Below are 19453 nucleotides of genomic sequence, written 5' to 3'. Positions count from 1 at the left end.
ATTTGGAGGGAAAAGGTGATGTCTACCTTGCTTCTTAGAGCAATAAATTCAGGAGGGATAAAAGTTTTAAACATTAATGATAAAACCCCAGAAGGATTAGAAAATATGTGAGAATTTTTATGTAATCTACTAGTAGGAATGGATTTGCTGAGGATGTCTCCAAACCCACACACAAAAGAGGTATCATTAATTAATCTACATACACACATACATTGACATGCACATTTATACACATACGTACATATAAGTGTTCAAATATAAATATTTTTTTAGAAAAAACATAGATCTATGTTTTAAAACTTTTTATGGAAAAAACAGCCAAAATAATTCAAAATTCAAAACCAGAAAATTATCTTTACTAATGGACTTTCTTAAAACAGAAGAACATACATTTATTCTTGTACACGTTTGTACACATTATTTATAACATATAATTGTTAAAATATAAATAACATATATCACTATATAATACTATCATGTATCAGCATATGGTTATACTCTATTTCATACTAAGGGAATCTGCATATTCTTTAAAAATACTTTTTAAAGTTAAATATTAAAAGGCTTTTTTCATATCTAAAAAGCATTCTTTCTCATAAATATTGCCTATTAAAATTTACTGGAGTAATAACTTCATCTAGTAATGAAACCATCCTACTTTGTTTTTGTTTTTTTCACATAGGAAAAAATTTATACAAATATTTGTCTTTAAGTATGTTATGATTCCTTCATCATACACAGTTAGAAATATCAAAAGCTAGTTATTTTGTCTTGATGAGTGACCTGATATTTTTTATTTTATAAAGAATAGTTCTAGATAATTCATCTTTGCAAGAGATTGATAATTTAGCACTGATAAAATATTATGAACTGTGAACAAAATCTTCTGATTAAAGTGCTATCCTGTGAACCTGATTTTATTGTAATCTATAATAATAAAAGTGTAATATGCAAATCAACCAAATGGCCAAACAGTGGGACAACCATCCTGATGACCTTCTGGACAACCTTCCAGACAAAGCAAGGGCTGTGAGGGCCAAGGCAGCCAGGGCCTACTCTTGCATGAATTCGTGCATCCGGCCTCTAGTAAAATATAAAATGCTGATAGCTCTTAAAGTGTTTAATTAAATTTTAAATGATTAATATACTAAAAAAATAATTTTGGTCAAATATCTTTGGAGCAACAAAGAACCACTTGAAACAACTCTTAAATTGTGTTTTTCTTTTGTTGCTCTTACTTCTCACATGGAGATTTTCTTTTAATGACAAATCTTGATCATCAGCCACAAACTATATTCATTTACTCATCAACAAAATAGTATGGAAAACAAATGTGAGTATACCTTGGCAAAATCAATGTTGTTAATTGTTAATTGGAAATATAAATATAAAATAGCCTCCTAAATTGAAAATTAAGCTCTTTTGATTGTTTCACTGACAGGAATAATCTGTAGAAGAAAATATATTCAGGCTTAACCCTAGTCAAATAAACATATTTACAAAAGAAAAATAATTTAGTGGGAAGAGTTTCACATTGAATAGAGGCTACTCTGTAATATGACATTGTAGAATACAACATACTTTCATCTATTAGGAATATTATGTTTCTGTTGTTAGTCTTCAATCTTAATCAGACATTTTTGGATTGGGTTAATTAGACTTTCCTCACCATGCTAAAAAAAAAAGCACCTCAGCTGGCGTGGCTCAGTGGTTGAGCATCAACTATGTACCAGGAGATCACAGTTCAATTCTTGGTCAGGGTACATGCCTGGGTTGCAGGTTTGATTCCCAGAGGGGAGCATGCAGGAGGCGGCCCATCAATGATGTTTCTCTCTCATCGATGTTTCTCTCTCTCCCTCTCCTTTCCTCTCTGAAATCAATATAAATATATTTTTTACAAAGCTTAAAAACTTAAAAATTATAGATTAAAAAGTGACTCCTTACATAAATATATAAAACAACTCTGTGCTAATATTAATGAGTAAATATAAAAATATTTACAAGATTGTTTAAGCAACAACCAGCTATAAAAGTCTAAATCCCAAGTTGTCTCTGGATCTCCTAGCAAGTAATAAAAGAATCCCATTTTACCTAAAATGATCGTTTTCACAGAAAACAACTACAGTTTTCATTCACCGAAATCACAGAAGTACAAGTTTTGGGAAAAGCTTATCCAATTTCCAGTGGATATAGAGATTATAGCAACAAAACGTCTACATTGGTCAGGGTACCAAAAATAATAGGTATAACTTTTTTTTCAAATATATATATTGTTTTTATTGATTTCAGATAGGAAGGGAGAGGTAAAGAGAGATGGAAACATCAAAAATGAGAGAGAATCATTGATCAGCTCTCTCCTGCAAGCCCTATACTGGGGATTGAGCTTGCAACCATGGCAAACCAGTAGAAATGATTGCTTTAACCTGAAGCAACATGTCTTATGAGGCACACTTCCTTTTTGAAATTTGTTGAATCTTTTTCTGCATCTAATGATAAAAATCATATAATTTTCTCCTTTAGCCTTTTGATGTGATGGTTTCCATCCATTGATTTTTGAATGTTGAAGTAGCTTTGCATACTTGTAATAACTATTTGGTTATGATGTATATTTTCTTACATTGTTGGATTCTATCTGTTAATATTTTGTGGAGGATTTTTGCATTTATGTTCATAAGAGATATTGATCTGTAATTTTCCTTCTGTATAAAGCATTTGTTTGGTTTTGGTATTAGTGTAATTGTAAACTCAGAGAATGAGTTTGGAAATGTTCCCTCTACTTCCTGAAATAAATTATAAAAATTTGGTATCGTTTCCTTAAATGTTCAGTGAAACCGCCTGGAACTGGTTCTTTTAAACTTTTTAAGCCATCACTGTTGATTCAATTTCTTTCATATTTATAGGCTTATTTAGATGATTAATTTTTCTTCATGTGAGTTTTGGTAGATCATGTCTTTCAAAGAATTGGTCTATTTTAACTGTTATCAAATATGTTAGAATAGATTTATTTATAACCTTTCTCTATTATTTAAATGTCCATGAGATCAGTATTGAGGATCACTGTTTTATTTTATATTAGCAATTTGTGTATTTTCTCTCTTTTGTTTTTTTGTTTTTTGTTTTACTTTTCCTGGCTAAAGGGTTATCTATTTTATTGAATTTTTCAAAGAATCAACATTTGGTTTCTATATTCAATTTTATTGATCTTTATTTTATTATTTGTTTCTGTTTACTTTTATTTACTTTTTTCTGTTTACTTTTATATTTTTTATTTTTTAAATTTTGGTTATATTAGTTTCAGGTGTACAATATAGAGATTTGACATTTTTATTCCTTACAATTTTATAACTCCACCGATTCTAGTAATCATCTGTCACCACGTAAACTTATCACAATATTACTCACTATATTCCCCTTCCCCTTTACTCTCACACCCCCACCCTCTCCTTTTTGGTAGCCATCTGTTTCTTTGTCTGTTTTTGTTGTTGTTGTTTTTTCGTGTGTGTGTGTATGTGTGTGTGTGTGTGTGTTTGTCTGTTTATTGTCACTTTTACCTACTTTTGCTATTTTTTTAGCTTTCTAAGTTGGAAATTTAGATTACTGACTTTAGATCTCTCTTCTTTTATTATATACACATCAACTGCTATAAATTTACTTCTGAGCACTACTTTTGTTGCATCCCACACATTTAGATAAGTTGTACTTTCATTATTATTCCCTACAGAGTATTTTTAAATTCATCTTGATATTTCTTCATTGACCCATGTGTTACTTATCGTAGAAGTGTGTTGTTTAATCTCCAAATATTTTCATCTTTTCTATTTATCTTTCTGTTACTGGTTTTTAGTTTAATTTCATTGTGATCTTGTAGCAGGCATTATATGATTTTTATTCTTTTAAATTTAAGGTGTGTTTTATGGCTCAGGAGTGGTCTATTTTGATGAATTATCCATGTGAACTTTAGAAGAATGTGTATGCTGCTGCTGTTGGATAAAGTATTATATAAATGTCAATTAGATTCTGTTGATAGATAGTGTTGCTCAGTTCAATAATACTCTTACTGAATTTCTGCCTGTTGTAATGTCAATTACTGATAGAGGAGTGTTGAAGCCTCCAGTATAATAGTTGATTTGTCTTTTCTCCTGCAGCTCTACCAGTTTTTGTCGCACATATTTTGATTCTTAGCTTTGAGGTACATAGCACGTTAAGGTCAATCATATCTTTGATAAGGGATCTGTGGAGAATTGACCTACTTACCATTATGTAATACCCCTCTTTATCCCTGATAATTTTCCTCACTCTGAAATATGCTTTATCTGACATTAATGTAGCCTTTTATGCTTACTCTTGATTAGTGTTAGCATGGCATATCTTTCTCAATCCCTTTACTTTATCTATGCCATTATAATTAAAGTAGTTTCTATGGAAACATAGGATTTAGTTAATCATATTTTTAAATATTTTATTGAAATAAGATATACATAAGAAAAATACACAGGAATGAATTTTTATAATTTGAATATGCTCATATAACCTCCTCCTAGATCAAGAAATAAAATATTATTAACACATCTGATGGGTCCTCAAACTTCCTTTCAGTCATTTCACCTCACCATAGTCACACTTAGGCTACTCAGGCTTCTGTAACAAAATGTCACAGACGGGGTGACTTAAAGAGCAAAAATGTCTTTCTCGCAGCTCTGGACAAGAGGGAGATTAAGATGTCAGTAGATTCAGTTACTTCTTATTTTGCAGATATGGATACCTTATTGCTGTGTCCTCACATGGAGCAGGGGAAAAGAATAGGGAGAGAGAGAGAGAGAGAGAGAGAGAGAGAGAGAGAGAGAGAGAGAGAACATGGGCACAAACTCTTTGTCTCTTCCTTTCTTATAAATGTATTAATCTCCTCATAAGGGGGCCACCCTCATGACTTCATCTAAACCTAATTACCTCCCAAAGGCCACATCTGCAAATAACCACCACATTGGGGGTTTAGGCCTCACATGTGAATTTGGGGAGACACAAACATTTAGTTCATAGCAGCCTTTATCATGATTTCAAAGAACATGCATTTCATGTTCTCTTTGGAATTTCATTTTTAAAAAATTGATTTTGTAGTAAATCACTCTGTCTTCTGTCAGAAAAATTATCATAGCCTTTGAATTAAGGGGGTGGGGCAGAGAGGGAAAACAAGAAACTGAATGTCCGGGATATACGGTTTCAGGTTTTCCTCAATTTCCATTCCTTTCCTCTCTATCCCCATTGTGGAAGAAGTCAGCTTTGTGTCTACTTGCACATTAATTTCAGGACTTGGCATGTGTTGTTTTATCTTCTCCTTTGAACCGTTGTGACATCTTACTGGCACTCATTAATTTATGAGTTACAGCAATTTTTGGCATCTGTTCATTTTATATTTGGACTAAAATATGATTTTAAATTTTATGGAGATTATCCTACAACAACTTTGGAGTTTTTTTAAGATGTGTCCAATGGTACCGGAGCCATGTAAACTGTATGCTTGAGAAGAGCAGTCATGTGCAGCTGCCTCTCAAGTATGTCTTTTTCTGGTTGCCAGAGATAAATCCAAACCAGCAAGAAAACTTTGCTGACCTTCCATTTACCTAGTCAGTTTTTTTTTTTTTCTCTCTCTCTGTCTAAACTGGTTGTGTGTTTTGGGTTTGTTTCTGGTTTTCTGGTTGCCAATAAGTTATTCCTCATTGGTGATAGCAATAATTTAAAATTTTGTTTTATGGTTTGACCATTTAAATATCTCTATAAATCAATTAATGGATAATAGAAATCTATGATCTGTTTGGGAGAGATGAGAGAGAATCTAGTTTGTTGGTCTTTTTCAAATTTTTATCCTTCCCCTACACCTACTCTTAGCTCATAGTAGTTAAGCACTGTGTGTCCACCACACAGGATAAAGTGAAGGCTTTTAGATGTCTGGATCAGTGAAAAAAAAAAATCTGGATCAGTGGAAAAAAATATGTGTGTGTGTGTGTGTGTGTTATACTAGAGGCCTAGTGCATGAAATACGTGCACAACTAGGGTCACCAGGCCTGCCTGGCCTGAAATTAGGGCCGATCTCTGGGGCAACCAGTGGAGTGATTGGGGCCCCCGCTTGCACCCGTCTTGGCCTTGCATCACCGCTCACCTGTTCCACTATCCCGCCTCAGTCCCACTCTTGTCAGGGCCCTTGGAGTCAGCAGCACCTCCACTGCCACAACTGCCTCACCGACACCTTCCATGTTCTGTGCCACGCCCTGGTGGTCAGCACATCTAACTCCTGGTTGGTTGAACTCCAGCCCATGGGGACAATTTGCATATTAGCCTTTTATTATATAGGATATATACATATATTTTTTTCCCTCTTGACTTGAAGTTCAAATTGTTAGATTGTAACTTTGAGCTCACAGTGTACCTGCATGTCTTTGTGTCTGCAATTCAGAAAGTTCTTTATGAATACTTGTATCAGATTGTAATATTTTCTATCTCCAAATTATTTTAATAAATTAGAATGTAAGTATATATTTGATCTCTTTTACTAATTGATATCTGCTATTTTAGTTAATGATTATATTGATGATCTATAAAACATATATTTGGGAATATATTAGATATTATAGTATCAAAGTTTTATTTTTAGGAATGAAAACAATGTTAAATGTTCAATGTTATTTAAGAAAGCTACATTGCACAATGGCAGAAAATAGCTTCTACCACTTAATACAAATATAAGTCTAGAAGAAGATCGAAATGACCCAATAACTCAAAACCACTTCCTATTGGAAGTATAAAGTGCTTTATACTGAGCTTAGCTGGAAAGTCAGATAAAAAGGGAATGATCACAAATAACTCACCGATATCTGATTTCATTCAACTGTCAAAAAGCAAATGTATTTGGCTTTTCCACTTGGAACTTAATTGTAAAATTGCTTGTTGGTTAAATTGGTTGAGAAAATAGGGCAAGCAGACTCTCTAAACTTGACATTTGATAGATATTTTTCTTGGTATTGAAGTACGCAGATTTTTTCTTTAAGTTACTCAGTACCCAGCACACTCAACTTCCTGTGTTTCCCGTAACTTGAGCCTAAAAGAACTTATGAATATGTAAAATGTTATTTCGAGAAATATTACTGTAGATGCAGGACCATGGTTACTTCATGAAAAGTTCTAGAACCTCGCTAAGATATAGAAATACAATAGACCATAGTATACAGAGGCTTCCGGATAAAAGCAGGGATAGAACTTCCTCATTTGGACATTTCCAACAGTCTATTCCCATGGACCCCTTTTAACATTTCCAGGTGTCTATTTCTCAGCTCCTAGCTAATGGTATCCTGCTGCTGTCAGAGGCCTCCCGGGGCCACAGGAGCTGCGTTAGACTCATGCAGAGGCAACCCCGAATGCATGCGAGTTTATGTATCCTTGCTCCTCCCACTGCCAATGACTGTCAGGTTAGAAACTGAGAGCTGAGCTCACTTGCCTTGGATCTGACTTCACTGGGTCTTCCTCAGAAATGGCACCCCTGCTTGGCTCTCCTGTCCTGCCTTTCCACTCTCTTCTATTTTCCCCCAAGACCCCTCCTTTATAAATCACTTGCACACGAATCTTCACCTCAGGGTCTGCTTTTGGGAAACTTGACCTAAGAGAATCTCATTGTTTCACCCTAGACTTTAAGATCTAAAGCCAGACATATAGAGAGAAACTAGAGGAGATACATGATGATGATAGATGATAGATGATAGATAGATAGATAGATAGATAGATAGATAGATAGATAGATGATAGATAGATGATAGATAGATAATCTAGCTTTGCCAGTTAGCGTGGTTTATCAGAATAGACCATAAATCCTACAGTAACAGTAAATACTTTATACATTAAGTGAATGCCTACCAATGATAAGATTAATAGTAACAAAAATACAGTATTAAACTCAGGAAATAAATATTCAAAATAAGTTCATAATTTCTATAACCATCACTTTCAGCAGCTTTGGAGCCAGAGGGCCTAGACTGAAATCAAGCCTCTGCTTTATACCAGCTATGTGACCACAGATAATTACATATTATTGTGACTAATCTTCTCACGTATAAAGTAGTTATAATAATAGTACTGAAACAGGATGAAAAATAAATGCGTTAAAACATGTGAAATGCTCAAAACACTGCCTGGTACACAGTAAGTGCTACAAAATTTTAACCATAATAGAACTAGTAGGCCAGTTAAGATTCTTCAGATCATGTTCTTTTTTTTAAATGAGTCAATTATGTAAGATTTCTAAAGTCACACTGTTACTGTCAAAATTAGAACTACAGCCCAGCTTTCCCAACTGAAGGTCTGTCATCTTTACATTCATTCATTCATCAAATACCTATTTATTTATTTTCAAATTTATCTGTATTATTGAAAATATTACAGATATCCCCCCTTTTTTCTCCCATTAACCCCCTTCACCCAGCCCCTACCTATCCACCCCCAGGTCACCGAAATAAATTTTAATTTAATAGTTAAATTTAATTGTCCCTGGCTAAAATTCTGAATTTGAATTGAAAATTGATTATCAGAAATAATTTTTACTTTTTCTAATTGTATTTGTTTCACATGATATAGCAACCTTTACAAACATTAAGTTTAAACACATGGACAAGGGTAAATATAAAAATGGAATGTTTCTACTGGATTTTACATTTGATATTTTTGAATCACTGTGTTTGAACATTTTTTCACATATCAGTATCAGGATACTTTGTATCTTCTATGGGCTGTGAAAGTCTGAACAACTTGGTATGGCTATTTTACTGGTCTAGATATACTTCAGTGACCTGAAATCAATGCCCATTTGTCACCACTTCTTTTCACTTGACCTTCCCACTTTCCATTGTCACATTGTTTGATTATATAGCTAAGCATCAAAGCACTTCTCCCTCGATGTTCTTGGCTAGATTATCCAACCCTGACTTCTTTGTGTTAAAAGAATCTTTAAAGTCCAATAGTCTACCAGTAGATTATGCTACACATTGTGAGGTTTTTAAAAATGTGTTAACAATGCCTAGAAAACTGTTGCTATTTTACTTTCTTAAAAGATATACCTAAAGTGTGTATTCAAACCACCATGTGTATATGAAATTTAACATATTTTTTACATTAATAGAAAGAATTATGAGTGGGCACACTAAAATCCCTGTGAGTTGAATCATAAAAAAAAAATAAATATTTGAATAGGTTCTGCAAAAATATTTTATTAGATATTTCTGATAAAAGGGTCCCATTTTTAAATGAGATGGTAGTATACAGTAGAATAAATAGAAAGCATATCTTGATCCCTCAATGTCTTTTGGGGCTGCCTCTCTTACTTCCTAAGCCAACCATATAACTCTTGCTGGGTCAATTACTGTGCTGCTGGAATCGGTGATTATTTCGAAGACAAGCATTCCATCTAAGTGGGTTGAGCACTGCTTTCTCTGCATGCAGATGCAGATTACCAATCTGAGAGGATGCGAGCCTTTTAACCTCTGAATGAATGGAGAAAATATATGCATCATTATATATATATGATATGATATGATGCCATATTATGTTGAAAGAGCCGAAATATTGAGGACTCTATACCTATGTGATGACACATGACAGTGTTAGCATGAGCTGAACAACAAAGCCTCTCACGCACATAGACTATCAGATCTGTGCTGCTCCTGAAGAATATCAAATCTAGGAGCAAAATATACAAATATTAAATCCTGGGTATGGTACCATCCCTCAAGGATACCAACCAGCCACTCAGTGCAACTTGGTCACTTTGGGCAAGTTTCATTTTACCACTGGCAATAATTCCTCCTTACTCAGAGGGATAATCTGGATTCCAGGTCTGGGTTTGCATTAACTTCCTGCAACACCTCAGCCAGCAACGCTATTGGAGGGCTTAAAAATCATCTTCTTTCTAAGATAGGATCCAGCCCTGACCAGTTTGGCTCAGTGGATAGAGCATCATCCTGTGGACTGAAAAGTCCCAGATTTGATTCTGGTCAAGGGCATATACCTTGGTTGCAGGCACATCCCCAGTAGGAGGTGTGCAGGAGGCAGCTGATTGATATTTCTCTCTCATTGATGTTTCTAACTCTCTATCCCTCTCCCTTCTTCTCTATAAAAAAAATCAATAATATATATATATATTAAAAAGATAGGATCCATTTTCTTGGACGAAGACATTCGTGTTGAAGAGCGTGTAACAGTGGACATATGAGTTAGCGATCCAGAGTGGCATGGAGCATGAACCGTAAACTCTTATCGGATTGTATGTTGGAATGGCCTCTTAAAGGATTGATCTGTGCACCAGCCTAGTGATGATACATTTCAGTCTTGAGAGACTGTCCTTCAATTTTGAGTAGAAACTTTGACCCAAAGGCCATTTTTCAATGCCATGTCCCTAGATTAGAAGAAATTGGTCCAGAAATTAAAAAAAAAAAAGAATGGAAGAAGGAGTGGTGATTTCACCATCACTCTGAATGACTCACTTGGGAAATTTTCGTCTCCCATCTTGCAGTGTTAATATAGTCCCTTAGGGACACAAACATCTCCCCATTCCCTAAAGTTAGTCTTTAAAGTTATGCTGCCCACTCACTTTGGCCTCTACATAGAATTCAGCAGATGAAAAAAAGGTTATAATACTATAGAGGAATTAGCTTTGATTATTATGAGAATAAAGAGTTTGCTGCTACATAATGGAGGCAGAGGTGTGTATGTCTGGAGTTTAGGGATTCTCTGTGGTTCTTGATGTACTTTTGTCATTGACAATAGCAATAGGTCATTGCACCTACTCAACCTCGAAGGGCAGGGCAACAGGAGCTCAGACACTGTAGGAATAAAAATGAAGTTTATCCCATTGAAAAAGCGCTGTGGACCAGCAGAAGGGTTGGCTTAAGGTGGACAAAATTAAAAATGAGTGGACAAGAGGAAGATGATATCAAACATGGTCTCAGGACGAATACACACATCAAAGGAATTGTAACTAAAAAAACTTGCTTCATGGTCTCATTCTCCTTATCATCATGAAAATTAAAGTTTAAATGAATTTCAAGTAATCTATTGATTTATAAAAGTTTAGTAGTATGTAAAAATCTATGATATAATTGCAGGTTTCATCACAACATATATCTTCCAGAGAGTAATGTTTTTGTCACCTCCCCAAAATAGAAAGTATTCATATGATTTTAAAATACCTCAAGGATATTTTTATAGCAAATTTCATAAGATACAATGTCTCCCTCTGAATGACATGGTTGACTTCTTTGCTTTCCGAGATAATAATGGTTAAGTCTCATTCTAGAGCAAAGGTTGAGCATGTTTGCTATCAGCTTCTCTATACTCTTAGGAGTATTCTAAGCTCAATATTTCTGATCTGGGACAGACAGATTGTGTACACATCTACCCGGGCGTACCTCTGCATGGCTTCTTCCCTCCGGGCTTGCGGACAGGATGCACAGAAGGGAAGATGAAGCTCATTCTGCCTTTTGTTCCGTGAGGAATAAAATATTTTGTTTCTGGCTCAGGACAGAATTCTTGTCATTCAAACTGAGGCAAAACCACCCATACTTTATGAATTTCACTAATGTGTGCTTGAAATTGTTACTTAATTTTTTTAATATATTTTATTAATTTTTCACAGAGAGGAAGGGAGAGAGATAGAGAGTTAGAAACATCGATGAGAGAGGTACATCGATCAGCTGCCTCCTGCACAACTCCTACTGGGGGTGTGCCCGCAACCCAGGTACATGCCCTCAACCGGAATCGAACCTGGGACCTTTCAGTCCGCAGGCCGACGCTCTATCCACTGAGCCAAACCGGTTTCGGCACTTAATTTTGGTATTTTAAGATTAAGTGCATTTGTAAAGAATTCTCTTGGGCTGTGAATCTTCTAACTTATTAAGATAGTTGTTTGTTTAAGTGAATTTTCTCTTGCTACAAAACCTAAATGTAGATGCCAAGTTTGTGAAGGTGTATTGTGGTGCTATAAGAATTTTTTGTTTGTTTGTTTCTTAGGTATTGGGATTGGTCATGTACTGTCTTGACTTGAGGGTGGGCATATACTTCCTACTCGTTAACTTTGGACTTGGCTTTGAGGCTTACTTTGAATAGTGGGAGGTTAATTGTCATATCCTTACTTTCTAGGGGTTGGCCCCTTGAAAATCTATCATCAGGTAACTATAACAGCACTGAGTCAGCTGCTGCCACTTCAGCCTGGGACACAGAATGAACACACATGATGCAGCCTAAGCCCAATCCCAGATAAGGAGCCAAGCCTAGAGGGAGCTTCAGTTTGAGCAGAACAGCCTAGCCAAACCCAGCATAGGTCAGCCAGCCCCAGGCATCCCTGCATCTTGCCTAATGAGAATAAATGAGTATTGCTGTGTTTATTATTTAGAAATACCTGGCTGATTATTTAGAAATACCTGGAAGAATAGAGAAAGAGAGGGGAATGAGAGAAATTTAGTGAGTATTAGAGAGACTGGGAAATTTAGTAAAAGCTTTCTGTTACCTACCCAAATGCTGTTCTTTCTTCTTACTAACAGAATCAAATTGTTTTAGGTATCCTCCTCCAGGGAAGGTGATTTATGAACTTCTAAGGCAGTTCAGGTGTTTATACTCACTAGTTTTTTTGCTTTATTTATTATTACTTTGTTTGCTTTGTTTTGGTTTTACACATAGAAGAAGCCATTAATATTTAGAGCATGTCAAGACCTATATTTGCTTTTGTCACAACCTTGAAAGTGTGAAGGCAAGTCTCAGACCAAAGTCAATGCATATAGAATATATATTAATAATTAAGGCATATGGCACACTGATAGTTTAATCTGCTTCCTGTAACTTCAGGAAGTCCCACCTCTCTCAATTAGTTGCTTTAGCCCAGTGATGTGCTGTTAAGCCAGCTCAGTGAATGAGTGAATGAATGAATGAACACCTACATACATACGAAAACCAAAGATGAATTCTAGCACTAGCTGATTTGAATGATGTAGATACTCTTATACTGACCAATTTTAAACAAACTGTAAGTCTCTGAATGTGACACTGGAAAGAGATGCTTTTAAGCTGGTACAAACTGGCAAGATCAGCTTAGTCTTTAAACTCACTTTTCATGAAACTCTCACATGAGGCAACACGACGATTCTGGAGGCTGAGTTTATTCAGTCTTAAGGCAGGCACCAGATACCTACTCTCTTCTAAATCCTCTTTGTGGACACAGGAATAGTTCTAAAGAGACCTTGCACAGAATTCTGAATGGTAAGAAGTGAAGGGCTTACTAAATTCTTATACTCCCTCCATGCAAATTCAGCAAGTGTCTCTACAACATTTCATCCATTCCACACACTTTCACCAATTCACTTATTTAAACAATTAAATTAAATTAAATTAATAATATCAGTTTTGTTGATATTTTACAAGATATCAATTTATTCCATAATAGTATATTTTGGACTCTTATTTCATTCATTAGCGACATCGCTGGAACTGCTCAATGACAAATGTAGCTGAATCATGAAATATGGACAACAGATTGAATAACAATTTCATATTATAGAAACTGGCAAACCCCTAGGTATAGATTAAAACACACACACGCGCACGCACACACACACACACACACAAACACTAGCACACATAAGACTAATTTACATAATACATAACAGTAACTTTCTTTATTTTTTAAAATGTTTTAATATATTTTTATTGATTTCAGAGAGGAAGGGAATGGAGAGAGAGAGAGAGAGAAACATCAACAATGAGAGAGAATCATTGATTGGCTGCCTCCTGCATGCCCCCTACAGGGGACCAAGTCCACAAACCTGGGCATGTGTCCTTAACCGCAATCGAACCCAGGACCCTTCAGTCTACAGACCAATGCTCTATCCACTCAGTCAAACCGGCTAGGGCAACAGTGACTTTTTTTAGATGTGGAATAAATTTGATAGCCTAAGTCAAGGACAACTATTTCCCTTAATAGTGATTGTTATTTGGAATCATAATTTGATTCAAATTGGGCAAATGAGGAGAGATCTGCTACGGGACGATGTCCTTTCTCTTAAAAAGAAACACATGGAAGACAGGTATCTCATTTTTCTGTTTTATATTACCCCACGAGCTGGGATGCCAGGATTATAACAGACATATTGTGCCTATGATAGAAGCTAAATTAAGGGGAAACCAGCATGCTGTGGGCTGTACACAGAAACATGGAAAGAAACTGTGTACTTAATGATGCCATCAACACAGAATCAGAAGTCCTAGTAGCTTTCCTAATTTACATGTTTAATGTGAGACAATACATTTACATAATTTTAAAGCCATATTTAGTTTACCTTTTTGTAACCTACTAGAAGACATTCTACCTGATATAAATTTGTGTCTGTAACTAAAGAGCCTTATTTGCATAATTTCTCAGAGTTCAAGATAGGAAGCAAACTTCTAAAAAAGTCTTTCTAAAGAATGGTTAGAAATAAATACATCAATCACTACTATTTTGATGAGGTTTATTTTGATGTTATGGTCATATTCTAAAATCTAAGCTGACATATATCTGTAATCACATATACATAGATGAGATGAATATTAATAATGAATAAATTGTCAGGTGTATCTAAAAGATACCTTTTGGCTTTATCTCTGACATCTGTGGGTGGAGTAATTGATTTTTTCTCACTGTATTTAAGATTATTCTATACCCTAGAAAATTATTGTTAGAAATCTGAGATATGCTATTTTTATAGGTATGATAAGTAATTTGTTTTGTAATATCACCTTTTAAAAATTACTAGAGTGAAATATGTATGCATTTGTTTAATATTCCCATGTTCTTTGTTCTTTGATTTTATTTTTGGAAACAAACGAGAGTAATACTTTTCTTTATATTTTACTCCTAGAGATGTTGGAAAGGATTAAGTCACAACTTTTAAAAATCATGCTATTTGCCGTAATCTATCAAATATACTTTAAATCTGTTTATTTTAGTGTTAGTTCATTTTGATATCTTTTGGTAAAGTTCTTCCTCGTGATAAAGAATGGCAAATAACACTCTTAAAAACTGTAAGATTAGAGCAAAGGATGGTTAACAGAAATGAATGGGGGAAATTCGTTTCACAGATAGAGATCTGCAATAACATCTGAGAATATAAAGCTTAACCAGATTTTGTTCCCAGAAAAGAGATATAAATGTTTCAGATAGATGAGAAGTGCTGCTGTGGCTGCCACAACATAACATAAAGACTGATACAAACTTTTAAAATTCATAGTTCTGGGTCTTTCCACATTCCAACCCCATGCCTGCCAAAACCAACAACAAAAAAGAAAACTACGTTGAAAGAAGGATACCAGGACACATCAAGAATATAATTTCTTCTAATTCCCGGTGGAAAATAGTATTAAACAATGCTCCAACAATCCCTTCTCTCTTTGTGCATCCACACCATTTCTCACATCAAAGCAGTAGAGGTCATTTCCTCTGCCCCAATTCTGGGCAGGCCTTGCGACAGGCCTTTGCAATGAAATGTATCACAAGTAGCATGAATGGACTTTCAAACCTAGCCTTCAAAGGACTGCCCTTTTCCACATCGTGCCTCTGACAACTGGCCCCACTCTGTGAGAAGCCCAGGGACATACAGGGGACAAGTGGTTAGAAATAGAGGTGTCTCATTTGACAGCCTCAGCTGAGCCCCCAGCTGACTGGACCAACTATTCCATTCATTTGGGATGTTCTGGACAAGTCAGCCCGTAGTTGACTGCAGCCCATGGCATTGGAAGAAATAGTAAAATTGCTCCTGTTCAATTCACTAAATTATGGAGCTTTTCTGTTCGTTTTTAAGTATAGTTTTTATTGACTTCTAAGAGGAAAGGAGAGGGAGAGAGATAGAAACATCAATGATGAGAATCAGTGATCCGCTACCTCCGACATGCCCCCTATTGGGAATTGAGCCTGCAACCCATGTATGTGCCCCCACAGGTATCGAACGGTGATCTCCTGGTTCATAGGTCCATGCTCAACCACTGAGCCATGCTGGCCAGCCCAGCTGTAGTAGTTTTTTAAACAAAAAATAATTGAGAAAGTCTTCAAGTCCACATCCTACAAGGATTCATCAGTTTCAACTTTGAGAATTGTCAGGTTCTTAACATTTGCATTGACCTCTCTTTTGTGTTGATACTATCTGAAGACTTTCGTAAAGTTAGATAAAAGAAATAGGGTGGCTATTTGCAAGTCACTGTGCAAGGAACTTGGTGACAGAGAAATAAATGACAAAGATATTTAGCTTAATATCTTGTAGTGTTATAGAAAGCTCCATACTATAAACATGGAATGCTCTATGCATGAGTTGCCTTTGTATCTGATAGGGAGTGCAGAGCTTAAGAAAGGGAAATCTAAATAAAATTGTGAAAAAATGATGAGCATCAGATATGAAATTCAATGGAATTGAAATTAGGAGAAAAATTTATTATCTGTTTAAGAAGCCCTCATTTTTTCCATATAGAGCATTACGTTTAATTTAGTGTATTTTCAATATATTTTATGTATATTTCAATGCAGTTGATATAGTAAAACTGAAAGCTGGAGAGGTAAGCAGGGACTAGATCTTGAAGGGCATTTCAACTAGGCAAGTTTGGGTTCTTTGCACAGATATCAAGTAGCTACTTTAATATTTCAAGAAGGCATTGTCATATGTCAGTCTTAGGAGAAACCAATGTTTGGTAAAAGTAAAAGCTATTTTACAACACTTCCACTTGTGCTCACAAGAGAGTGTCAGCATCTGGAATTTCTTTTCTGGCATAACTTCTTACAAAACTTGATAGAATATATTAGAAAACAGTTTGACGGTATCAGGCAATGACCAGCACAGACCAGTAATCGCTACGAGAAGAAACACATAGGAGCTGAGCTCTACCATTGTCTAGACTTTCTTCATGGAGGCAGTTTTCAATATGTGATGTAGAGAAGAACGTGATATCCTCACTGAGTTGAGGAGAGAAATATCTGAGTTCAAGGAGGCTGAAGGGACTGGAATATTTATAGACCAAATCCATAGAAGAAGGAGCTATGCAGAGAAAGCATTCCAGAAATTTGTATAGAGTTACCTCTGAGTCTTATATGCCATTCTACAGGTACATAGACCCAAAATTCATGAGACTGGGCAAAAATTTCCAAGGAAAAAAATAGATATCGATAAGGCAATTTCCAGTACTCAAGAAGAGCTGGGAATTGTTCAAAATCTTTTTAACCAGAAAATAGAGAACTGGTTGCTTATATGTCACATTCGTTGTAGAGTGTAGGATGGATGCCAGGTAAAAATGATTTAACAGTCTTTAAAAATAGCAAAATTATCACTCAGCAATGGAAAAAATAATATATTCTGTATCAAAAACAACAAACGAAGAAGCAGAACAATATGAACCACAAACAATAGAAATATCTATGGATAGAATCAAACCCAGAAATATGAGAGATGATAGTATAGGTGGATAAAAGTATGCTAGTAAATATAATTTTTATTATATAAAGAATGCTTTAAAAGATAATCAGTTGATTTAAGCAAAATATTAGCAAGACTAAATTTCAAATTAGTAAATAGCAAAATAGATCTATATACCTCAAATGATGAGGGGAGAAATGGAAATATAGTGTTGCAAAGCTTCAATATATAAGAAAAAAGAGGCAAATGACAAATCACAAATATGAAATGCAGTTGAAAATTTTAACATCCCTCTCAAAGTAATTGATAAGAGAAGAGAACTTCAGAAAAATCAGTAAAACTATAGAATATTTCATTAATATTATTAAACAAGGTGGTCAAATTTACAATTGTAAAATACTATACCCAACAATAGCAGAATAAACACTATTCAGGTACCTATAATATCCTGAGCCATAAAATAAGTTTTAACAAACTGCAGAGATTGAATTTATGCAGAATATATTACCTTATTACAGTTAAATTTAATAAGACACTATGAACAGAATAATATTATAAAAACCTTCACGTATTTAAAAAGTAAACAGTATAATTAAAATCATCCATGAGAAAAAGGAAAACACATGATGAACTTTAAAAATTTTATGGAATAAAAAGGCAACAAAACATGCCAAAACTGTGGAAGAAAGATAAATCTCTACTTAGATTTAAATGCTTACATGTGAAAAAATAGCAAGAATTTTGAATATTATAGAAAACAAGAAAAATTAAGCATAATTTAAGTAAGAAGAAGAAATAACAAAGAAAATGAAAAATGCCATAGATTTCTTGGCATTAATTTTGATATATATATATATATGCTGCCATGCCCTACCCATCTTCTTTGTTCTTTCCGTAAACTATTGTAGACATCCCCTCTTTCCCCAGGATCTTTTCATTAGTGCATACAAGTAAGTGCCTGTGAGCAGTAAGCTAACAGTTAAACATAGTCATCTAGACTCGGAGCCTAAAATTGGTTTGAATTCATTAAAGAAAACGTGTCTACAACTAATAGTGGAAGTATTACCAATAATAACAAAATGAAAACAATGCAGAAAAATAACTATTCAAGAGACTTTTGACACCTATCTGAAATGCTAAGAAAAAAAAAATGATTCGCTGAAAGCTTTTCAATTCACAAGTACTCAATCTTTCCTTTTGGTGATAAAGTTCTAAGGTAAACATGACCAAGTAAACCATTATAGAAGTTTCTATGGACAGTTTTGAAGTCTCTATAAAGTAATGAATGGCTTTTGATATATCTTTTTCATTGCTGTTTCTTTCTATAGAAAATACTCACCTGTGAACTCAGTAAACAGGAAATCGAATCAAGACAAAAGGTACAAAAAAATCCCTATATATTCCCCTATATGTTTCCCTAGGTGTTTCTCTAGAGAGAAAAACAAATCATTCACTTTTATTAATGAAAGTAAGTTGTTTCTTTGGCAAAAATATAAATAACTATAGATGTTAAAACATAACAATATTTTATATTATTTTTGTAAAGTAACTAAATAATAAAGATAAAACAATAATTTCATTATTTGCAAAAATTTAGTTGTCTTTTAGATAAGTTGTATGGATGAATGATCTCATACTTTTTTATGAGGATTAAGTAGTTATGTTTATTTAAAGAATATTTATAAATGTCTCTTTGTAGTGTCTTTCAAAATCGTTATACAAAATAATTATCCTCTGGACACATTCTGCTATAAAGATTTCTATAGCATTTCTTAGTATCTATAATCACATTCATTAATGTAGAAAACTAAATTTAGAACTCTTTAAGTTACAACACAAAAACTTCATTTATTTTTTTTTTAATTTTATTTTTTATTACAAAGGGTATTACATATGTGACCATTTTCCCCCCCGCCCTAGACAGTCCCCTAGCCTCCCCTATTCCCCAGTGTCTTATGTCCATTGGTTATGCTTATATGCATGCATACAAGTCCTTT

This window comes from Myotis davidii, unplaced genomic scaffold (genome assembly GCF_000327345.1).
Source record: "Myotis davidii unplaced genomic scaffold, ASM32734v1 scaffold235, whole genome shotgun sequence".
In the NCBI taxonomy this organism is placed as follows: domain Eukaryota; kingdom Metazoa; phylum Chordata; class Mammalia; order Chiroptera; family Vespertilionidae; genus Myotis; species Myotis davidii.
Note: the sequence above shows the minus strand (reverse complement) of the source record.